Source organism: Teleopsis dalmanni, chromosome 1, assembly GCF_002237135.1.
Source record: "Teleopsis dalmanni isolate 2A chromosome 1, ASM223713v2, whole genome shotgun sequence".
NCBI lineage: Eukaryota > Metazoa > Arthropoda > Insecta > Diptera > Diopsidae > Teleopsis > Teleopsis dalmanni.
This window is the reverse complement of record NC_051846.1, coordinates 200,375,300-200,401,685: the sequence shown is the minus strand read 5'-3', so window position 1 is coordinate 200,401,685 and position 26,386 is coordinate 200,375,300. Positions and strand designations below refer to the sequence as shown.

The 26,386-nt window shown below is 27.6% G+C and overlaps 1 protein-coding gene across 5 annotated transcripts in view; it reads right to left on the bottom strand.

Annotated features, from left to right (window-relative positions):
• Positions 1-26,386, bottom strand: part of LOC119671269 (zinc finger CCCH domain-containing protein 13-like) — a 379,289-nt gene that overhangs the window by 38,506 nt on the left and 314,397 nt on the right. For 2 of the 5 annotated variants that reach the window (XM_038081818.1, XM_038081822.1), the window contains exon 3: positions 13,307-13,336. The exons of the other annotated variants lie outside the window; for them this stretch is intronic. The gene's annotated coding sequence lies outside the window, so the exon portion shown is untranslated. The remainder of the gene's footprint in view (positions 1-13,306; positions 13,337-26,386) is intronic. 5 annotated transcript variants of the gene reach the window in all.

The window sequence follows — 26,386 nt, the reverse complement described above, 5'->3', positions numbered from 1 at the left end:
TAATCATAATATTCTAGTCTCATTGGTTATACTAACTCCAGAATCATTGCTTTCTTCATTATGTGAAAAAGCACTACTTAACTAGTGATTTAAGTTTATTTATTGAGCATTCTGTACTGTAAATAGTGTAGAAGATAACATATGCTAGATTCTTAGAATCTGTGAAATAACTAACTGTTATCAATAGTAAAAATAAACGAATTGAATTTTCATCAAGAATTCAATTTTGTAGTTTCTACTACTTTGTATAAAAGTTACTATAAATATAATTTAGAAAGATATTTTTACCCTCAAGATTCAACATTTTTCTTCTCCATACCATGTTTTCTATAGAATGGTTAGAAGGGCTATAGAATGATATGAATCGTTTGGCGGTGCTTGAAGTGGTGACACTAGAACATTTTTTGTGCCATTATTCAGGCTTATCTAGATTCGGGTTGCAGCGTATAATTCCTTTACCTATACATTCATCAATGCGTTCCGCTGGTTCTAATATGCGAATTTTCAATCCGATGATACGAGGAATGTGGAATAAAAATAGTTTATTTCGTTAATTAAGGACGATTTGATTCTCTTTCTATTTCAGCTATGTTAACTACGTTTATAAGTGTTGCACCGCATCAGGAATTTTATCAACTATTGTTCAGAAATATTTAAACAAATATTAATACAAGAGATAAATTGTTAAAAACTTGAATGTAAAAATAAATTGAAACAAGTATTTTAAATAATGTTTTAATAATAATGCAACAGCAACAACATTCGAAATTCGAAGAGGTTGTGACTTGATGTCTGCCAAGAAATCACGAGTATCTTAACTTGCTTACATATTTTTTTTTCATATTTTTTTTTAATTTCAGCTATAAAGTATTGTTGTTGTTATGTTTGTTGTCATAATTTTGACCTTGATCACAGAAAAAAAGTTGAAAGAATTATCATCGTGGTACACAGCAACAGTATCTGTAGTTTTTACATATACGAGTTTGTGCATTTTAAGATACGTATAGATTTATGAGCACAATTAAAAGAAAGATGGCCTTCCTTATTTTTGAAATTTATAACCCAACAGTTATAATTAAAATATTTTAAATGCAACTTAAAGTAACATTAAAATCTTAATTATTACTGAAACTGGTTCAGAAAATAGTTTATTCTTAATTATATATAACAAATGTTAATAGGAATCTTTATTCAGCACACTAGTACAACAGTTTATATATAATAAACTGTTCTGATTTTAGAGAAGGAATGACATTATTTTTGTCCGCAAGATATATACGACTACGTGCTTTAGTTTTTTAAGTAATTGGTGTCCATTATATGTTATTCGATTATTATAAAGTACAAGATATGATCATGTAAAAAGGTAAAGTAAAGAATTATTTATTTAATGTAAATTGGTAAGACAAAAAATAATAAATAAAAAGTAGTATTAATAAAAAAATTTATAATAAAAGCAATAAATATTATAATACAAGTTATATATAACGCATGTCTTTTCCAAAAAGTATTTGTTATAAATATTTGTTTCCGTTTTTAAGTAAAAAGTTCGATTTAGTCGAGGCTTCAGGAACGCTCCCCAAAAGATCTTGATGGTTTAGGTATTTCTACTGCACATTAATATAATGGAAACAATTCAAGTTTATCATTAACAAAAATTAATTCAAATTAGGCAGAGTTAAAATTTATCTCTTGTACGTACGAAGAGCCTTAAAGGAGAAATTATATAGAAAAATATTTCTACAGACTACTTACTGATGTTTAGTAATAAACAATATCTAAAACAGCTAGAACATTCAATTAATCCAAAATTGAAATTGTTCTTGTTTTATTTGATTAGTATTTGCATCTTTTTATTTTTAATATTTTTTATCATGTTTGACTTTAAATAAATATTATATATATAATTTCTGTCAAATTGGGCTAGGAAAAATAATTATTATGTTAAGTCCAGTTAAGTCTGTGCACTTGAGCTTTTTACTCTCTATTAACTGGGAGGTTTGTTCATAACCACTCTCAAACCCTTGACTGAATTATTGTTTATCACTTCATCAGACTAAGCAATAAGTGATTCTTATCACTTATCACTTCTATCTTTTATTTATTTTTTGATCGGTTCAATCTTAAGGTGTTTTTATTATAGTTTTCAGATAAAAATCGAATAAATTATATTAATGGGTCCTATTAAATGTAAATGAGAAGACTAAAATCAATAACTGGATGCAATAGAAGTTGATTTTATTACGAAATTAAGGCCGTTAACTGTCTATATTAAAGAAACACTGTGAAGGAAGCTCTGTCTCGTAATGGATTGTAAAAGTAGATGATGAAATAAAATATAAATTAAAATAATACGGTTTTATATTTTTTTAATTTAATAACATTATTAATATAAAGGAAAAAAATTGTTGGTTACAGTAACACATACAACTCTGTTTACTCATAATTCAATTATTTTAAGTCCAAATCAGTTCATCTGAGTAATTTCAGCATATAAGTTATTTCTCACCAACCTTGAGAATACCTTTTTTCTACAATCTTTTGACATTTTAATTTACCTACACAATAACCAAAAATAAATATCAAAAATATAAAAATTATAACCGGTAAATTTATAATAAAAACTTATTACTCATGCTACAATACTTATTGCTTATTTTTATAAAATATAGTTTTTTCGCCTAAGGTGCGGTTTGGCATTTATTTAAATTTACAGAATCATGATGAGCTGAAATACTCAAGGATTACATTGTTAATTTAACCGACTCAATATCATCTTTAAAATAAGAAGAAAAAATAAATGAAACAAAACAATTTTCAATACCAAGTTTATAAAAATTTAATTTATATTTTTAAATGATAATTACTTTGGTTGTTAAAATATGCTACCGAGATGAAACGTGCTGATAATTATACATCTTACAAGTTTTTGACATTTAAAAAGAAGATTCTTTAAGGCACGTTTGGGTTTTTTATTCTTAAGTAACAAAAAATATTTAATGTTCATTTTTTTAGTTGGACACATTTAAACTTGATATATTGTAGAATGTTATGGACGTCATTAAGCAGATATATATATACCTATATAATTATATATTAGATTTATATATTTTCGTAAATATAAATAATGAATTTTGGTTATACGTATTATTTATTACTTTGTTGGCTTGCCAGATTCGGATTATATGAAACGTTGCTATGTGTAGGAATATAGGTTGGAGGATTTTTACATTATTGCCAGTTTTCTATAAGATTCGAAATTATTATTCGAAAATTTTGCAATTAGTTTACAGTTCTTGTAAATGAATATAATTAAAGCAAAGAGTATAAAATATCCAGGTCTAAATATCAAACAGCGGAAGGAATAAACAAGATACCAGCTCCCTACGGAGCGAAGCACTACGACCATGGTTGATCTTTTGTGCATGGTTGATCAAACAACTGTATGGTCAGCTAAAAATTCAATTAATTAAAATGATTTAAAATGAAATTTTTTGTTGTAGTTCATTTTTTTTCGAAACCTCTCTATCAAATATGCTAGTTTCTATTAAATATAATAGTCACTCTAGTCTTAATTGACATTATATTACAACTTATATTAAAAATGTATGGTAACATTATTTTGACTTTCTCCATATTACGTTCCTAAATTAGGTTTCATACATATGAAAGAATAATATGCAAAAAATAATGCTTCTACAAACAAAATAATATTGAAATTTAACGATTAAAAATAATATGATTAATTAATTCAATTATTGTACAGCTGGTGAATTTGTTAATAAACTCTCACAGCAAATTAACAAAACTCCAGAAAAAAGTGCGAACATACAAGTCAAGTACGGCTTTGAATCAGTTGGCTAATGAACACTGACTCTAAGCTTCAAATTTGGTAGGGCACGATTTCAACTCTTGGTACTAGCAGAATTAAAAAATTATTTACGAATAATAATAAAAAAAATTTTAGATAAAAACCAAAAGGGTTCAATTATAAAAAAATCATCCTAAAAAACCTATTATTTTCTATATTTGATATGAAACTTATAAAATTAAAAAAGAAAGATATATGTCTAAAATACATTGCATAAATATTTCTTTTATGTATATAGTAGATACTTTTATCACTTTCATAACAACTTTTCAGTGACCACTCACTCACTAACTAATTTTACCAAAATTGGTTTTGAAGTTAAGATGCGTTTGTGTCGCTAACACTTTTTGTACGAAATGCATTTAATTGTCAAATTGTTTGATGCATTTTTCAATTTTAGATGTTTTTTTTATTAAATTGATATTTGAATTGTGCGATACACAAATGCGTATCGTTATAAGCATTCCTTCAAGTGATTGTCACTGTAATTAAAGTAACGTTTTTATGTGCATTGGAAAAGCCAGCTTGGCGCTGCTAAATTCGACATTGATGTATCTACTTATATTGCCACTTGCTTGCTATACATGATTTTCCTGTGGCGGGTTTGTGTTTTTCTCAATTTATCACGTTTTCAGTTTAGGTTATTGGCATAAACTGCAGATAATTTCTGTTAACAGCAAATTAAATGACAAATGAAATAGTGTATACATTTTTCATATTATTTACTGCTAAAATATATTTGCACATTTTATCACCTTTGGCAGCGTAACGAAATATTTCAAGAAACTGATAAAGGCTGTTTCGCAATATTCAGCTTAAAGTTTATTTAACTTTCGTCATCGGTGATAAAATTAAAAAAAGAAAAAAGATTAAAATTAAAAAATATTTGTATATTTTGAAAAAAAATATATATAGCAATATATGAAAAGTATTGAATAAAAATTATTTTATTACACTTTCAATTTTCAATTTTAAAGCTAGTAATTAGACATCAGCTTTCCACTAGTTAAATGAGTTATTAAATTTTAGTCAAATTGCAGATTTCGAATAAATTCAAAAAAATTGTGTTGTTAATCAAAATTAATGATTTTTGATGATTAAGTTATACATATTTTTATATGCAGGTTATTACAAATAACTGCGCTATATAATTTTGCTTAAGGATATATTCAAAAACATCCACGAAGAAAGACGGAGATGGATGTCTTGTTACGTCGACTTAAATGAACAATATATGTGCTATATACCAAAAATAAAATCTCTTATATTATAAAAGTAAATTTAAATAATTATAAGAGTATATTGTAATGAACCTATATCTATAATTCTGTCTCTATAAAGAATATGGAATTACTTTTCATAAATTTATTCTCAGCAGTCTATATATTCTTAGTTTCTGTAGAAAAAAATGTAAGTTCATAAAAATCAATTGATTTGAAATATTCAAAAGAATAGTAAAAAAAATAGTTATATGTATTATTTCGTTAACAAACTACTCTTAATGTTATAAACTAAATAATCTTCTAGAAGGGTTCGTTTTGACTTGAAAAGACAGCAACAAAAATTTTAGTTAATTTGTTGAAATTTGGCTGACTATACCTCATATAATGCGTCACTTTCGGTAAGAAAGAATTAACATCATATAATCTTCTGTTTGGCAAATAAATTAATCAGATATCAGAAACAAAGTTGTATTGATTAAATACTGCAATGAACTATTTTATAACTTATACCTATATGAACTTAATACACAATACTACAATCGTATTTAATATTTATGTTCCATTTTTTTCTAATTTGATTCTTTATACGAGTATTCATGTATCTACATATTTTTAGTTATATACGATAATTAACTACCATTCTTTGATGTCATGAAAATGTTACGAAAAGTTTTGTAACAAATTTAACTAGTATCTCAAATTAACTTTAATTGACAATCACAGCACTTTTAAAATTTCAACACTTCGTTTAGAGATCCTAACGTTTTATTGCAACTAACCAATTTTATTGTGTAATTGCCACCACAAAATAATTTTATTGTAAGTTTGGTAATTTACCAAAATTTGCTATTATATGCAATAAGACGTTAAAGTAAAATTTCAGTTTTCCATTTAAACTCTTAATTAAATATAAAATTGTTTAGTTGCACAGTTTCGATTAAGTAAAGGCACAAAGACAATAATACATAGCCTCTGCACACGAAAAAGATACTTAGCTAAGCATCTTGTTTGTTGAAGAAATAAGACTCTAAAATTAAGATTCGATATTGCATATTATTGACAAAATTGGAGTTAGAGAAAAACTTTGCTTTGTTTTTGAAAAATTTGGATTTCGACGAGTTGAGATACTATTTTTGAAACATCGCCGATGAAGTGGAAGTGAAAAAATAAGATACATTTTTAATATTTTATAGTTTATTAGCAACTATTAAAGCAGAAGCTGTTTCTAAAAAAGAAAATTACTAATATTAAAAATATTTATCGTATAATAAAGTTTTTAAAAGAGATATGTGTTTGTGCCAAGATACGAGTATTAAAGAGAAAATGTACTTAAATTTATTTATTAATCAATTAATATGATTTCAAAAGTAAAACTAAAGTTAGATAAAACAATTCAATATTTATGTGATTCAATTAAATTTGATGTTTTTGGTAAAGGTTTACTATGTACAGACATAACTTAATTTCGCAAAAATCTTGCTTTCATCTTCGTTTCAGCGAAATGAAGTTGTTTTTTGCATACAAAATTCCGTTTTAAGGTTAGAACGAAATTAAGAAAAATGACCTTAATTTCGTTGAAATGAAGGCTGGAATTAAGGGACATTTCAAATACGACTATGCGTAAGATAAATTTTAAACAAAAGATAATGAGATAATGAAAATATAAAATTTTTTTTTAAGTAAATCTCAATGACAGTTGACTTTAATAAAACGGGGAAATATTTTGAAAGTAGTGCATAGTTTTGTAATTTGAATATAGAGAAAGAACTGTAACTGTTATTAATTTAAAATATAGTGAAAAATAATAATTCACATACCTGAAATTCACTAAAACTAATAAAACTACTGAATGTCATCCTTTATAGTTATAATAATTAACTTTTAAAATTTCCCAGTTACAAATGGTGTTTGGAACATGTATTTTTTAACATTCGATTTGTAAATAAAAAACATATGATTTCCTTAATTTGAAGCAGTATGAATACTTTCGAAATTAACTTAATTTCATTTTCACGAAATTAAGAAAATTTAGCTGTCTAAACATATTATTATAAACATGTAACAAATATTAAGGAATTAAGAATGTGTACAGAAGCCACTAGCTATTAAATATGTACACTACTAGAATCTGGAGTTAGTTTTATATCGGAAAGTGTGCTGTACTTTGATTAGTTGTTCATTTTCTACTGAGAAACAGGAACTCTACTTTAAAATTAACCTTGGACTGATTTGGAAGTTTTTTTAAAAAAAAATCAAGTCGCACTACAAAACTAAGTCATGATCAACATCATCCGTGACTATACAGTCCATGTAGGAACTAAGCCTGTTTAACAACAGTCTTCCATTCATCTCTGTTCTTCGCTTCATCATCCGTGACTATACAGTCCGTGTATAACCTAAGCCTGTTTAACAACAGTCTTCTAATCTTCTCTGTTTTTCGCTTTTCTTTTCCAATTTCTTATGTTCATTTCTTATAAGTCCTGCTGCATATTGTCTTTCCATCGTTTTCTTGGTCGCCCTCTTCTTCTTCTGGTTTCTACTTCGTTCTCATAAATCTTAAGCAGTACTCTCATATCCGGCATTTCCAAAACTATCTAACTATCCAAATACACGACCATATGATATCATATCGAATTGATGAACTGATCTTAAAGAAGGGATCATAATAACTCCTTACCTTGCCCTGTGAGGTCATCCTACTTGATAATAGATACACCAATTATTCATTATATTTTAAATATAATTAATATTTTAATTTCTTTAAATGAAAATATTTTATTATACTTTTGATAGGAAAAAATTACTTTGCACTTAAATATTCAATTAAAAATTAAATACATTTTATGATATTGAAATACAATTGTATTTCAAAAATCAATACTTGTACGAGATTACGAATTTGCATTGCTTTTAACAATTTTTCACTGTTCTTAAATCTCTTAATCTGATTAATTTTAATCCTAAATGAGGCCATTGCACAAATAGGCTTTCTAAAATTTTTTTTTCATTTTGTTCTTCATTTGAATACTGAGTGCAAAGAGAAACAAGTTTAAAAGTGAAATTTGCCTGAAACTAAAATCACTTCAAAATGCTCCAGTTTGCTTCTAAATGATACTAGAAAAATACGAGTAAGCATAAAATTAACTCAAAACTAAACTGGCGATGACGATTTCACTATATCAACATAACAAAACTTCTGACTTAATTAGTTACTTATATTAACTACTTTGAACCAAATTTAACCCAAATTAAATGCAAACAAAAAAACATGTTGAGTTTAAAATGACAATATAAAAATAATTTTGTTTCAATGCCAAGGTAATTTTTGAATTTTTTAAACGTCATTTAATGGTTATTTTGTATTTGATGCGGTTAACATAATTAAAATGCGCCTAAATGACCTCCGCTTTGGCTTAGGGTTGCCACAAGCAATTTCAGTTTGAAATCTAACATTCAAAAATATCATGAACTCAACTTAGACACAATAGAATAATGTGGTGTGTATTTAAATTACAGTAGCATGCGGATATGTGGCTTAATGTTAGTGAAAAGAGTTAAATGACTCGTAAACTGTTATTTTCTATTTTGGCTAAAAAACGGTTAAAATGCTTTTGGCCAACATTTTATGACGGCTTCTAATTTATTAGTTGAGCAAAATGAAACATTTGCTGGGCGGAAATGGCGGCTAATTTTTTGATTAATGATTTAATATGTTTCGTTAGTGTTTCTTAATTTAATTTTTGCGCTTTAGTTTTAAAATTTTTCATAATAATAAAAATACATAAAAAACATAATAAAAATAATAATAAGTAGCTGAATCGAAATCTTTATTAGAAGTCCTCAAGTAGAGCTTAATTATCTCATTAGTCATTATCTAAATTATTAGAGATTATCAAAAAGTTTTCTGACCTTTAAATTTAATTTTATAATTTTTTTTTTAGTATAAATTTAAAGAAAATCGTAGACTTTTGTCTACATGAATAATAATAAATTTAACGACTTTCGCAAATTGTCACCACAGGCAATTTGCGAATCACAACTCAACTTTTAGTCGCTCGTTCATATATAAGGCGTTTTTTAATCCGTTTTTCCAATTAAATAAACAAGATTTCCTTTATATATGTATATGCGTAAGTGTTTATGATATATAAATACGCAATTGCAGTTTACTGCGCTAAGGCGTAAAAATTATTACACCAAATTGCTTTAAATTGCACATGGCTTGTAACCTCTGGTATCAAGTAAACATGTTTTATGTAAAATAAAAAGTGTTTAATTGAAATTGTAGAAAAACGTGCAAAGCTACTAATACTTAACTATATGTAAAAATATGACTTATAAAGCCGAATGACCAATAAATTCAAAGGTAAGTGTAATTGAACTGGTTGAAAAGTCCATTGCAGCGTTGGTTAATCGATGGTGCACTGTTAGAAAGTAACTCCACACTCCCAAGCAATCAGCAATTAAAAGTTCAATCTATTCAAGTGATCAACTGATCAACTGATCAACCACATAATCACATAATCAATTTGTTATAACTGAGGTCCATGTAAAGGATGGAAGTTATTGTCTCTTCAACATATCAAATTTTATTGCCCAATTAAGTCATAACAAGAATCGTAAATGGCTATAACCACAAATTGCTGTAAAATTTGTATGCGAAATTATGTTGTCATTTATTGTACTTTCAAGTCAATTTACGATTTTTTTACAAAATTGCGGATATATCGAAAGGTAGGAGTGACAGTACAACCTTTAGTTTAATAAGAAAAATTTTAAATAAAAAGATACATTGACTCGTTTTAGTGAGATTACATCATGTGTATATGTATATATGTTAACATATAGTGTTGGACAAAATGAGTTCCCCGTGTTTTAGTAGAAATTTAATGTTTGTTTTCTTCATCCATTTCGAAAACAGTTTTATCAAACTAAGTATTGACATATTACTTCTCATTGTAAATTAAGTAAATTACAGTCAAGCTTCCATAATTCGAAGTACCAAGGTTCGAGTTATGGAGACTTCGAGTTGAAGAAATTTTCATCACATTGTATATAATATGCTCCCTAAATCATGTTGCACTTTAGTTAGTTTGAGTTATAGAAAATTCGAGTTATAAAAGTTGGAGTTATTGAAGTTTGACTGTATTTAAAAAGTTTCATTCAGTTGCTTGTCTCTCTTTCTTCCAGAGAGAGAGAAGCGCATCTTGACTTCTAGAATAAAAGTGAATGCACCATTTTCTAGCAGCAGATTGTGATTAAGTACCACGGTTGCCACTTCAAAATTTTTTTCTGTACCAAAATTGGTTTAAAAAGGTACCATTTCTGTAAAAAAAGGTCCAAAATTTTTCTATTGTCTTTTATATAAGAAAATACAATTTATATAAAATGTACAAAAAGTATAAAACAATACAATATCCACAATAAAGTTGGGTCGCCGAAAAATGTACCATTTTTTGAACATGAGTACCAGAGTACCAAACGGAAAAAAAGTACCAATTTTGGTACTAAAGTACCATAAGTGGCAACCGTGTTAAGTACATTAACAAAGGATTGGATTATGTTAGGTTGAGAGGATGTGTGCTTTTGCAAAACCTTGAATCGGAGACAGTTATTATGTGTCTTTATGATGTCTTTACAATTGTCGTAGAAAAGATGAATAAATTTCATTAGATTAAACTGCGGAAAATTGATAAATACACTTTTCTTACCTTTATCAGGCCAAGTATATTTACAAAGGATTGGATTATGTTAGGTTGAGAGTATGCGTGCTTATGTAAAACTTCGAATCGGAGACATTTTTTAATCTATTGTGATGTCTTTAAAATTATGTTGATAAAGATGAATAACACTCATTAGATTAAACTGCGGAAAACCGATAAATTCACTTTTCTTATTTCTTATTTCTATCACGCCAGTTAGAAAACGGTCACCAAGACATTGAATAGGTAATTCCTTTATAATCTATTTGGAATATTCCGGAATATATTCAATGTTATCTAATGTCTATGATACATGTTTGTCTCTATCATAAAACACTGTAATTTAGTATATAAAGTACTGATCTTAATAAAATTAATAAAATGTTCACTAATAATGAGCTCACATGTCATCTGTCAAACAAAAAAAAAAGAAAATTGTAAGGTCCCAGATTATTGTATTGCAAATTCAGGCGAATAAAAAAACACTAATAGTGAGTTTTTATAGATTGTAAATAGTCGCCACCATGTTATAAAGACTTTTAAACAAATTCCTAAAACTCACCTATAAGCTGAAAATCAAAGAATCTATATTTTAATGAGAGTATACGGTTGAATCTCAACCCGATGTATATTTTCTTAAATTAAATGAGAACTAAAGAATATTCGAATAGAATTCCTATTTTATTTAACTATCAATGTTATAGCTAATGTTTAAGTACATTTGATCAAGGAATCATATATGAAAATGCAGATTTCTATAACTTATGTCTTCCCTGTAATCGTTTTATGGAAATTATTTGTATATGGAATAAACCAGTGCCTTCTTTTCTCAATACTTTACATGATATTAATAGTTTTAATATCTGTTACAACACTTTTGGAGTCAGTTTAACTATAAATTTAGACCTTCACCTTAATCGAAGAATACCACAATTAAGGAACACATCAAAGGCCTACAAACAGAAAGCATACGGTTAAAAGTTTCAGGCAGATATTAATATCTGATAATATAATATTAATATTATCTCAGGCAGATATAATTTTATTTTATTCTATATATAAATGCATATAATAATAATGTTTTTAATATACAATAACATAACATTAGGTATCTCGTCAGCAATCCCAGACATTCTTCATTAAAACATTTGTTAAAATAAGGAAAGAGTAACAGTTTTCATTAGAATCAAAACATACTAAGGCTTTAAGTTCAAATGACATAAATTGAAAATCAAGCTTTCAGGAGTACTTAATACTAAGCATCTAAGCTATGTTAGACACTTACAAAGCATACGACAAAAAGTCCTATCTCCTTCTAGGCAGAGTCGAAGTTTTGTCGTCCTATTCTGTAAAATAGTAGTAACCAAGTAAAGGAGCCTAAGTTAATATTTTGCATAGTACTAACATATAATAGTCTAGTCTAATTTTAAATACTTCATTTATGAAATAAAATTTTGTGTAATAAAATTCACTGACAATACAGGCAAAAAATACTTAAACCTTTAATTTTGATAATACGCTATTTATTGTCATTATGTCATAATAATTAACTTTTGAGTGCATTTTAAAATTTATCTAAAAGAAAATATTTTATAAAAGGGTATTTTATTATTTTTCATAATTAAATAACCACGTTATCTTGAAAATTAAATGTAAATTAAAAAGCTTAAGTTGACAAGAAATAATTGTACAACAATTGAAAGTGACTTTTTGTTTGTTTTTAATGACTTTTCACTTTTCAAGTGAGCGTTAAAAATGAAATTTCTTATATTTCTTATATTTCTTCAAATTTATGCACCAGAAATGGATAGCAATAAAAAACAATCTAAACTTGTTATGAATTTCGTACAAAAAGATACTTCCATAACCATAACATTTTGGGCACTGAGGTTGGGGTGGCCTAAAATATACTTGTCAGTAACCAAAAGTTAAACGAGTATGAATTGTAGATATTTGTTTTTATTTTTTTTTTTTGTATTTTATTTTGTATTTCGACAGTTGTAAAACAAGTTTCAAATGAACAGTCAAAATTCGGTTAAAGCACTAAAAAGGCAGAAATTGAAAGTGAACTTAGCGGGTTTAGTAAGCTAAAAATGTATGCAAAGAAAATCTTGAACTTCTTTGTATCTTACAGCAATAACAGTTAAAGGCATTTGTAGAAACATAAATGACTTTTAATTACTTAAAATGCAGGCTAATCGATTGAGTTAAGTTTTATTAGTGATTTTTTTGAATGATTTATATTTCGAAAGAATACCTAATTATCAAGGTTCACAATCAGTTTTGAAACTGGTTCTATTTCCTTTAAATAATCTATTGCTCTAATTGGTTTGATTGCATTGTAATTTGATTAATTGTTTGTTTAAATAATTTTATTGATTAAAAAATGTAACAAAAAACCTACATATACTTAGTATATTGCACACATGGGATATACATTTGTTTATTAAAATTAAGATACATTTTTCTAATTTTTCTCATTTTTCAGCAATTTTAAGGTGGCAACTTACCCGTTTAATATGCAAATTTGAAATCAACAACTGTAAAATAGAAAAAAGGTTTAATATTAGTCAAAATTTTTATATTTATGATAAGTGTAAAATATATGCATAAAATTTGCTATTTATTTAGAGCTATGCACACCCATGAATTTGGTAGACTGTGTAATGTGGAATAATCTATTTTACAATACTTTGATATGCTTCAACGCCTCTCGCGCGAATTTATGCAGCTCGAAACTATTTTATATATGAAGTTTAAAAAATACATAAATGATTTTAGTTAAGTGTTTGCGATTTCATGCTAATATAAAACAAAAACTGACCACAAAATTTCAAGATTTATATACACATTTTGAAGTATTTGAATATTGAGGTGTATTGCAAGCCCCTTTAGAGGTACGTACACACATTACCAAAAAACGATCATATGAAATAATATGAACGATTTTAAATGTATTATTAGATACAGTAAATAAAATTTATAAACATAAAAAGTAAACTTTTTAACTATTTTATTTATTAATATTAATTAATTGGAAAATAAACCCAATAAGCAATTTGAATTATTTTTTTAACATAGTTATAGTGAAATCTAAAAAAGAAGTATATTAACCACAGATAACGGTCCATGTCTTAGAGCTATGAGCGAGAGAATGCCTACGTAGAGGCACCCGCTGCACCAAAATATACATTCTTTCGGACAGCCAAGCAGCTCTAAAGTCTTTAGCAAACTCTACATTCCAATCAAAGTTGGTCTGGGAATGCTTTCAACTTCTCAATACCCTAATATCGAGTAACTATGTTACTCTTACGTGGGTACCTGGACATAAAGGGCATGATGCGATGCAACTGCCCAGCGGCGGCAAGACGTAGACTCGACTAACTTGGAAGCGGGATCTTAGTTCCAAATCAAATAGGTGAAATTAAGCCCACAATAATTACAAGATTTATAAATAGTCTAGAATTGTTTTAGTTGGGCCTTTAAGCGCACAATAGATGTTTTAGGCCGGGGTGCATTCATAGCCTATTATTTAATAATAAGAATCACAGACAACTTATATAAATTATAAAATACAGTCAAATTTCCATAGCTCGAAGTTCTATAACTTGAATTTTCTATAACTCGAACTAACTAAAGTGCAACGGGGTTTAGAGAGCATATTATATACAATGTCAAAAAAATTCTTTAACTCGAAGTTGAACCTTTTTTTTTGATAAATGGTACTTCGAGTTATGGAAGCTTGATTGTATATAGAAAATTTTAGTGGACGTTTCTTTTATGTACATAGTTATCTGTATAGAAGTTTTGATATTGCAAATGTTTCATAGAAGGTTTCTACATACAATTTCTGCATTATTCAAATTTGTTGTTATCAAGAAAAAATATTTACACATTTCTACTTAGTTTATGTAGTTTTCAAAGTTCTAATAAAATATTTTGCTACAAAAATATATATCAATGTAACTATATAAATAAATCCGAAAAGGCAGCATATTTTCTTTTTTAAAGTATCTGTTTTTAATTGCTTGTGCTGGTTTGTTTATTTAGATAAAAAGATAATAATATTAGATATATAAAAATATTTATAGGAATTTTAAATGCTTTTCCCACACATTGTTATATACTTAAGATTTATTATTATTTTTTATTGTATTTAACTTAAGAGATATCCGTACCTAACGAAGTACCCAACTTTTTTTAACCATCTTATAACGTATAACGCTAAAGCATACATGTTTTATCTTTTATTGAATACAAACTAACATATCAAGCATATCTGCAATGCATCACAGAAACTTGTGTATTCAGCTTTAGACAATACCAATATCTCTTTAATGTCTATATTTTGATGATAAATACCAACAAATTCCTTTGTGTTATTTTAGATATTTTAACTTATGGAAAATATGTAAATTTGCTCGACGTTTCTTGTTACTTTGTAACGGTTTTCTATTACAACAAACAATTTTGTTTATTGATTTTTAAACAAAAAATTTAACAAAATTTAAATAACAATTGTTGACATTTCTCAACTTGGGTCACAAATAACAAAAATCAAAAACAATAAAAAAAACAAATGTTGTTAGCATTTTAAGTTTTTATGGTAAAGTAACGACTTTTTAGCAAAAGTCAAGTCGATAACCAAATAAAGATAGACGACGAGTACGGCTTTCTTAGCGCATAGGAAGTTCAGAAATCTTTTTAGAAATAAACAATTTTAAATAAATTATTGCAGAAGCAACAAAATCGGTAGTACGGTTGTAAGGTAGTACTTTGTGGTCTTTGCAGTTAATGTTCTCATACATGTCACAATAAAGTTGCACGAAGTCGTGTAAATAATATTATATGTATTTAAAATAGCAAATGACCGAGTTTAACTAACAACTGAGCTCATTGACTTTTAGTGAACAAGGTTTTGCGTATATCAGCAATTTTAATAGTTTTTATTTGCTTCGATTTCCGTTCACAGCCTAAATTGGTTTCTCACGCCCAAATGAAAATTGGTTGAGTGTGAGCAATAAATTTTAATTAAGAATATAAAGAATTTTTTAAAGAAATGCAAACTGAAGAAATTTTAAAATTAACGTATGTATTCTTAAAGACTCATGGAAGAAGCCTATATAGATGATATAAGTATCTAAACGAAATATGCATAGTAAAAATTTATATTTTGCTGTGATAAGAAAGTTATTTAGAAGTTTAACATTAATGTTCTTTTTTATATTCAACCTAAGAAATGATAACAACAAATGAAATATAACATTATGGGGATATAGCAAAAGGATATAGCCATAATACTGTTTGTATCTGATAACTGCTTACGTTTCATTGTATTGGAGTTATAATCAACCTTTGCCTATTTATGAATTAAAATCTTGCAAAAATAACTATGGTTTTTTTTCTCAACAGACTTTGTTTAATCTCTAAATAGACATTTCTTGAATATGTATCAATTGGAATATATCAGAATATTGCTTGATTAATGTTAGTATTCATGCAACAAAATAAATAATATTTAAAATGAATACAGATTTTGAATCTAATAAAAACAAATAAATAAAGAAAAACAGAAAAATATATTATATGTATATTGTTCTTGATATACTTTTTTATTCTCTAAACAGACTTTTCTTGAATAGGCGTCAATAAGAAAATATGCAATTAGTAATTGATTAATGTCTGTATCCAAATAACAAAGTAATATATATAACGAATACAGATTTTATACTTTTAAAAAACAAAAAAAACATCTTAGATAATATATGGTCAACAGACTGCTTCCGTATAGGTGCCAGTCTGTAAAACATTAAATTAGTTAAAGCTTTTAATAACTTTTATACAAGTAACTGGTACAAGTAATTTCTCAAACAGTGAAGCCCTAAAATTAATTGCATTACGTAGTTTTTTTATATTGTGTCTCTCATAGTACCTAAGTAACACATATGGTCTGATTACCTATATGTACGATTTCCATATCTTGATGAATAATACCAATTCAAACCAAATTGCTGTAGATCATCAAATAATACATATGATGACTAACTCAAGTCATATAAGAGATAGTAAAAAAAAAATTTTATGGTTCAACTAAAGTAGCGAAATTCAATGTATTTTCATGCAGCTTTTTCTACCTTATCATAATATTATATATACGTAAAGTGATTCATTTTGAACTTAAGTGACTGATACCTTAAATTTATGTCAAAACATTTGTGAAATAAGATATTTCTTAATATAAATAGTATTACAATATATATATTAAGTGATATATATACTGCATTAAGTAAATCTGTATTAATTTGCTAACGTCTTCAACTTGTTTCATATCATATGTAAAATGTGTTCTGTCATATAATATTTATGGTTATAATATTCTAAGCTACTATATTGCATAGGTAAAATATGTCAATCGAGGTATAGTTTATGTAATGTATATACATTATATACATTAATATTGTTTTATGAGTTAGGCTTAGATATTTATGGACTGCGACCAACTTGATTTATTGTGCACCCCTTTGAAATTAGAAGATCAGTATCTCGAGGAAACAAATAGTTCTTTCGTAAGGAGCTGTTGAAGGTCTTCATTCTTTAGTTGGCATGCATCTAGAATTTTGGGCCTCCTGTGGCCTAATGCATCATAGTTAGTGATCAAATGTTCCATAGACACTTCCTCATCGCAGCAGCATCTACAAATATTTGGGCTGGATATACCCATTGTGTAGATGTTTATTGCAGGTGGAGTGGCTTGTTAGTGTACAAGAAATTGACTTTAGACTATTCTTTTTTAGATTGAGAACGATGTTTACTCTTTTGGTGTTAAAATTCAACAATTTTTAGGGGCGATTTAGACCGTTAATTCCATTCCAATATTCTTTGATTTTTTGTTGGATCCATTTTTTGTTGGATTTTGATCCTTCGTGTTCTTCATGTCCGGGTACCCAAATCAAAGAGACCTGGTTATAGGTGGCCAGTTGACTGAGTGTATTGTTATACTCTGTAAGGACTGTTGATGTGAATGTGTAGCTGTTGAGAGCTTTGATAACTGAATGACTGTCTGAGAGTACTATAATTTTAACTCTTTTAAGTTCTTTTTTTGAATAAAATTTCCACGGTCTCCATTATAGCCATTGTGTTATGTAGTGATGATTACAATATTATAAGCTCTAATTCATTTGTTTTTTTTTTTTGGTTAAATGTGTTATTCTTTATGATATATAATATTTTGGATGTATCGCTATTCTCAGTACTTTTAAGCTGCAAATATTCTCTCCGATGTGTTTTCAAAATTCATTATTTATAATTTTTCAAGCAACGAACATAGGTTCAGGTTTGTCTATTAAATTACACCACAGTTTTTAGTTTTTCAGTAGATTTTTATTTCTATAATACCTAAACTTTTGGTATTGACCCAATTAATATTAAAATATTTGAAGCTCAAATTCAATGTTGACATATTACGAGCATTTAAAGAAAAACTCAATTTAGGTTCACAAATATATTAAAGATATATTTTTGTTTATATTATATGTTATATTCGGTAATGTACTGAAGCTAATAAAGTCGTGTGCCACAAATTGTTTAAAGTAAAACGAGCTATGTAATTTAATAGTTTTAAATTACTTTATTAACATAAATTGAACAAAAACGCATGTGTATAAAAGATTATATATAGTTTGTATTTTTAACATCGCTTTGTCAGCAATTTATTCAAAAAGATTATCTAGCCAGTATTTTATGTTGTCTTTGTCACTTCAATGGCACCTTGACCAATAACTTAATCAAAAAACAAAATATACAAAAATGCACTTAAATTGCTGTCATTAATTGTGAACTTCAAGCTATATTTTTTCCATGAATGTCATTAGACTTTGTATGGAATTAAGTTTCATATAAACAGTTTTTGTTAAACTTTTTTTTGACATTATAAAAGCGTTTAGTGAAACTCACTATTATCTTGAGCTATCAATTATAATATAAATGCAATACATTAATATTCTATGAATTCTATGAAAAGCATCAACAAAATATTTATTTGACAAAATTGTATTTTATTATCAATAACAGCTTTTGATAAACAGAAACATATATTAGTAGTTTAACTGTAAAAAATATTCTCGTAGTTCGGAAAAACCGAATTAAAGTAAATAAACTACTTTAAGCCACTAATGATAGAAGCCAATTTGGTTCAACAGTTTCAAGTGCAACATGCGTTTTAGTTTCCAATATAACATTTGCTGACATATAAATAAACATTTCACTCTTTTTTGCCACTTGCCACAAAAATATGAAATAAAAAATTTCATAAGTTATGTGCTCAAGTTTTAAAGTATCTCAAAGATTTTCACCTTGCAGATTCAAAACAAATTCACATCAAGGCAGCTTAAAGTGCTTGTGCCTCAAACGAAAGTATCTGAACGTGTTTAAATTTAATTTTTTTTGACATCATTTCACGCAATTTTAAACAAATTTTTGCATACTACAAGTATTTCCATTCAACTTTAAATGCATTGCCAAACACGCACTTGACATAATTTAGATTTTTAAATGATGAGATACAAGTAAAAATAAAAATGTGTGGGGAAAACAGACTCTCGGACAGAGAGTTTTTATAGAAATCAAAAAAGATATGAAAATTCCGGACACAAGATATTAAATGCAATTTACTTAATTCGTGGCAGTAGTAGAGAATAAAAAAGAAAAACTTGGAAAATGATTTGTGTGGTTATAAATAGTAAAAGAAATTGAACTAGTTTTGCTTGCGAACGTCATAAACGCATATTTAACCTGTATAATTTGTAGATACAAATTGTAAATGTAACTCAGTAAGTAGCTTAGCAGATATTACATTACAAATGTTGGAAATACGCTGTATTATTGCTAATAAAATATATACTATTATAGTAATAAAAAATATTACAGTAAACTTAATGCAGAGATTTGTCACACAATACTACTGAAAACAAAACAAAAGACTTCAAGAAAAAACTGTAACATGAGATTTTGGAAATTTTTTACTTTTCTAAAATACAATCGAGAAGATAAGACGCAAGTGCATTTGCATTACATACTCCTAGTATAAGCACGGGTTTGTGCATCTGTTTGTGGTTGATTTTCTCACATATGGTTTCACAAACTCGCACATTGTTTGTTCACTGTCAACATTGCAACATCAGATACATATCTTGTTCTATGCAGTTCGTAAAGTATTTGTGCACTAGAAGGCAAGTCTCATCACCCAAATGTGCACAATGAATGTATGTGTGAATCGCAATAAATAAAAAAAAATCACAATAGACTAGACGTAATGCTTATTACTTTTTGTTAATAAAATAAACGGAGAGAGCAAAAAAAGTATTAATAAAAAATAACGTTAGTGGGATAAACTATAAGAAGTTAATTGATTGTTTAAAAGAAACCAATAGTTGCTACATTATTTTTTAAAATATATTGAACAAATTCCTTTAAGGAATAAAAACCTTGTAAAAATCATACTTAATTGTGAGATGTTTTATTAGAATTTTTATCAAAATCACCGTTGAACAAACCATTCACATGGCTTAAACATGTTCAACTGAAAAGAATTAGCTGTGCCAAAATTCTTCATCACCTCCAACAGTTATTCAGAAATAAAAATCTCAATGCTAAGAACAGAAAACTGATATATAAGCAAATAATTCTTCCGTCACTTCTATATGGTTGTGTAGCGTTTAGCAAAGCTTCAAACACTAGTATCCGCTAGCTAAAAAATGAACAAAGCCAGGCTCTGAAAAGACTTTGCAAAGTACCATGGTACATTAGGACGAATGACGTCCTCATGGGACCTCAAGATTGATCCCATCAAAATACATAAAAATAAAGCCCTGAAATTATTTGCGACAACTGTCAGACTTACCAACACCGCGTTATCAAATCCCAGAATGGTTACAGGCTCCTCGGGGAGATATGCAGATCTAAGATCAATTATTGTTTAGTATGATTAAGTGATAAACAATAATCCAGTCAAGGTGTAAAGAGGTATCAAGGGGTTTTAAAAATTCCTCGAGTTAAGAAAGAGTAAAAGTGCTCAAGTGCACTGGCTCAAATAGCTCCAATATAATATAAATTCAATGGAGTACATTTGAAAATAAAAATTTATTTATAAACTTTATTTAGTAATCTTGTTATTGTAATGTTTCGTTCTATATAATATATTGTTTTATATGACGCCCATTACATCTCTGCATATATTCGGGGATGTATAAAACTTATTACTATTGGCTTTATTTTTTAACTGTTACTATTACTAACATAATTACTATTACTAGGTAGCTTGCTACAAAGAACGATTACAAAAACATGATACTTGACACAAAGAAAATTTCTTAAGGAAAGATATTTTTAAAAATATGCAAATTTTAAAAATAAAAATCAACTTAGTAGCATTACATTCTCTGAACCCACTAAGGTTCAAAATTATAAACTAAAGAATATTTAATAGATTATATGACTTAAGCTTTTAAATAAACCATATTTGAGATGCAGTGTTACAAATGAGTAGTTTTTTCTCACGTGGATGGTTCTTTGACGCTCTGTATTTCGATAAGTATATGAGTTGACAATCCCCAAGACAAATTTTATAGCATTTTAAAAATAAATACATTGACTGATTGCCTAAATAGATTTCAGGTGCTCACTACAGAATTGACACTAATTTTAGTTAGTGGGTAATTTAAATTTGACGTAATATTTTTAATACATGACTAATTTTATTAAATAATTTATAAAAAGATTTTTCAAACAGTAGTGAACCTACAACAACAAAAACTTATTTTGTAATTTTTTAATAAATTGAATTTTTGGCTGACCATATAGTTGTTTCGAGTATTGCCAAATACCCATCATCAGTGGTCTTGGAAATAATTCTTGTATTTAATTATTTGTAAATAATTTTTTTTAGGACTGCAAGTACCAGAAAACGAATCCGTGCGCTACCAAATTTTAAGTTCAGAGTCAGCGCTCCTTAACCAACTGACCCAAAGTCGTACTTGATTTTTATGTTCGCACATTTTTCTGGAGTTTTGTTAATTTTGCTGTGAAAATTTTTTCACTTGCTGTGTGTATATTAGAACGAAATCATAAACCTGCTGTAGAATAATCGAATTAATTAATCATATTTTTATTTTTGATATGCTATTCTGTTTGTAGAGGCTTTATTTAAATATTATTAAATAATTTATTAATTATAAAACATAAAAATATATAAATTATTTTATTAAATGATGTGGGGAATTTAGTAGTAGTAAGCGCCTTTTATATAAGAAAAATAAATTTACTTTTAATTAAATTCAATCAATATTGAGAAGTAAATTAAATATTATTATTCAAGAATAATATGAGCATGGAAATCATTTGTCACATTTGTTGTAAATTGAAAGCATGCTCACTGTGAACCTCTACAGTAGTCTATATGACCTCAAATATTGGATTAAGTGAAAAATCGCAGAAATGCAAATAAAATGCAGTAGCGAATTTGTGTCACTTTGTGCAAACAGTTAAACACACTTAATGTTTAAGTTATAAGTAGGAAAAATGACATGCGCGGTAAAAATATTTGAATGCACACTTGTACACACTTCAATGAGATGCAACCAATACAATAAATATTACGAAAATTTTCATCATTAAAAAATAAATAATGACTTTGTGCACAACAAAAATTACAGCTTTTCTTTAAACAAAGCATTTCTACCACTGACACTTACAACATTTGTGGTTGCATTCATGCAAGTTTGACGCTGACTTTGCAAAGTATACAAGCTTAAGTGGGAGTTGAAATTTACTTTCTGTTTTCTTTAAAAACACAAACAAAACAAATAGAAAAAACAAAAAAAAGAAAACAAAGTCAAAAGAATTTCTAAAATGACAACAAATCAAGATATAACACCTGCACTATTATTATTAACAGTTAATCACTAAAAAAACACAACAACAAATCATAGTTAGCAACAATTGGTGACCGCACCTCAATATGTGTTGTCGATTGTTCATCAACATATTCAGTGAAAGTTAAATCGATTAATGCCGTAGTGAATTCTTCTTCTTCTATTTTTGTTGCTGCAGCTTTTGTTGGTGTGTCGGCTCATTATAGAAATTTCACACATTAAAGATGTGCTTGATATAAAAAAACACTCAACCGAACTCATACAATTAAACTCAACACAAAGAAGTCATTTTGTAAAAATATAGTAATAAAAATATGTACATACATATATGTGTACAAATATTTATTAATAACAAAAAACAAACTCTTCAAAATTGTAGAAATAATGTATTGACTCTACTATCCACACATTCAACTATTTATGCTGTCAATTTAATTAACGTTCAGCACACACACACATATGTACAGTGTACTCTATGCACAACGGTCGATTTTTTTTTTACAAAGACGAAATCATTCATAATATGAAAAGTTGGTCACTGCACAAGTGAAAATTACAACTATAACTTCAGCACTGTGGAAGCAAAAAAAAAATATATTATAAATAAATAAGTATGAGCGAGTATTTTGCTGAACATCATCTTGAGACGTACGAGCATAAAAAGCGGTAGAGAGCAATCATCAAACGCACTCCCATTGCCATTTTGTATGTTTAAGCGAAATAAAATAACTTTGCACACACACACTCACACGCTTATACGCATAGCTTTACAAAGCAATTTTGTTAATTTAATTTAATATTAAATTTCCATTAAAGTAAAAGTATTTCTATTTTTTATTTATTTTATTTGTTTGATTGTTTGATGGTCTTTTAATGTTTATTTTTTTCATTGCCTCAGGTATTATGACAAATTGATTATTTGGTCCGCACAAAATATGAGCATTTCTGGCACATTTCTTGTGCTGTTGAAGCACAGTACTGGCCGGTCAGGCCAGTCCCAATGCCTTTGAAAGTTGGTTTCGAAATCGTGTGAGATTTTGGGTAAGGCTCTTTATTTGTTTCAGTTGTTGATAATTGGGGCGCGCTCAACATTAAAATGAATATTGATGTTAACAAGGTCATTAATAAAAAGTCAAAGCACTTCATTTTCAAAAGATTTTGAACAAAGTGGGCTTTGGTGTTTAATATGCGTATCATTGGGGGACCAAATTTTCCCATGCGACCAACTGAGAAAATAATCATTTAAGCTCCTTAGGACTGACACATATCAATTCTTTTGAATTTTTGCTCTGAAAACTAGTGGTTATCGCAGCTCTAGGTTAAAGTTTATACAGTACATATGTTTATTATGATTTTAACAAATAAAAAAAAATAAACTAATTTTCATATTAATTGTTAAACTAAAAGATGAGAAAGAAGGTTGAAAGTTAATGATTTTTGGAAAAAGGTTCTAAAACGCACTAGAAATATCGAAAGTTTGTTGTTTTGAGAAAATTATTCACAGTTGCGAAGCTATGAGCAGTGGTTGCTGCCAGGAAATTTATAGTGCTGCATACTAAGAATACATAATAGAGTAGACGGGGTTATTATAGATTAGACTAGATCTATACTAAAATAAATTTTGTTTGGATTGTGGCTCTGTGGATACGCAGGAAAATATACTCCACCTCATATGTCTGTATCCATCATTACCTAGATTAGATTTAAAATCTTTTGGAACCGTTTTCTTACCGACCTAACAAAGTAGGTCAAAGTTTTTAGATATATAAGGTTTGTTCGCTTTCATTTGAAGAGTAGAGTTATACCTTTCGCTGGGAAAACTGTTCGTAAACTGTCTACTGTGGTTGTTTTGGGAATTCAAACGAATAATGTAATAATGTAATATCACAAATGCTCAAATGCATTTTGGGCACTTATATGTTTTATCATTGAATAAGTCTTTAGAGTGGCTCTAAATATAAAAACTGGAGTCATTAAATATCGTTAATTCTGCATTGTTACATATACTCAATGATTTTTGTTATAAGAATCTAAAGATTACTTTGTAATTGATCAATCTGTTAACTATTGTCAAATAGTTTAATTGGATTCTTTTTAGAAATTTTCATGGTACTATAATTATAAATATAGCCAAAATTCTTAAGGTTAAATTCTCGAATCTGTATGTAGTATTGCTTAAATTACTATTTTGTACTGTCTGAGCTTGAGGCTTCTATTAAAAACGAACATGAATGAAACTATACAGATAGCATATAGAATGCTGATTTACCAAAATTTATTCTTTCATTGATAATAACTCAATATATTGTCATGTAATTAAATAATTCGTCAATTTTGAGTTTTTCCTCGTTTATATTTAGGTTTTGTCTAAATAGTCGTCTCTAACATTGATTTCCAATTAGTAGTATTTTTTACTTCCATGTGTTTGGAGTTCCCTTTTCTGCTACTTTTTTATTCCTGAGTTAGGTTTAACTTTCGCCAAATATGATTTATTTAAAGTTATAAATCATTTTACTTGTACAGTATATTAATTAATTTATATAAGTAATAATTACTTATACCAAATAAAACGTATAAATGTATATAAACACTTTACTAGTTAAGCATGAATATACGTACGAGTATCTCAGACAATATTAAAACAAAACTGTTCAGGAGTAAATCTGCTGAACAAATTATACTTAACGACATGCGGATATTTTACTTTAGTTTTGCTTATAATAATATTGAATGTATATATTATTTATTAACAATAATACTTGTTTAAAAAGCTTTATTAATAAGTAGTATTTTGTAATACAACGTTTTCATCTTTAAATGCAACAATACATTAAATACATTTCACTTTTGTTTTCGTCTCTAAAATGAAAATGGAAAGTATACATTTTTTACTAACTAATAATAAAACGAAAGAAAATTAAAATTTCATTGTTGGAAAATACTTTTTATGCATAAAACAAAAGGCATGATTTAGTGCATATGAATAAAACTGTCAAGGTTTTTTGTCTTATTTCTCGGGAAGAAAAACTACAAAGGGTCTCACACCTGACCGCATTTTGGCACCGAAACTAACCTAACTACTCGAGCAAGAGAGAGCAAGTAAACAAAAAGTATCTAAGGCAGTGCAGATACAAGTCGCGTCATTTGTGTTAGGATTTATGCAGCCTATTAGAGTTGGTTTAGTTGTTGTACGAATGCATAAATCACATATGCACTAATATTATTGAGATATGTAAATGCTGAAGTATGTACCGTCTACCATGCACGATGTATGAAATGTGTGTTTATGAATTTCACAGTTGAAAATAATAATAATTAACATTTTTGCGTTTGTAATCACCTACACGGCAGACATATCATTGCGAAGCAAAAACAGCGGTTGTTTAGTTTTTAAATACAGGGTGCTAAGTGGTAGGTGTGTACATAACAGCTGTGTGTTATTTTAATATTCAAACAAAAATGCCAATAACTCACATAAAGACAATTAACTTCAAGGCTTCTCTTTTGCAGTATCAGATACTTTTATGTTTATGGTTTTTTTCGTATTTTTCTATTTTTGATATATATATAAGCTTTGTTAAGTTGCAACCACTGTACACACCTCTTTTAAATATTGCTGATTTCAACTGTCATTAATACTCCCAATTAAAATTTCATTATACA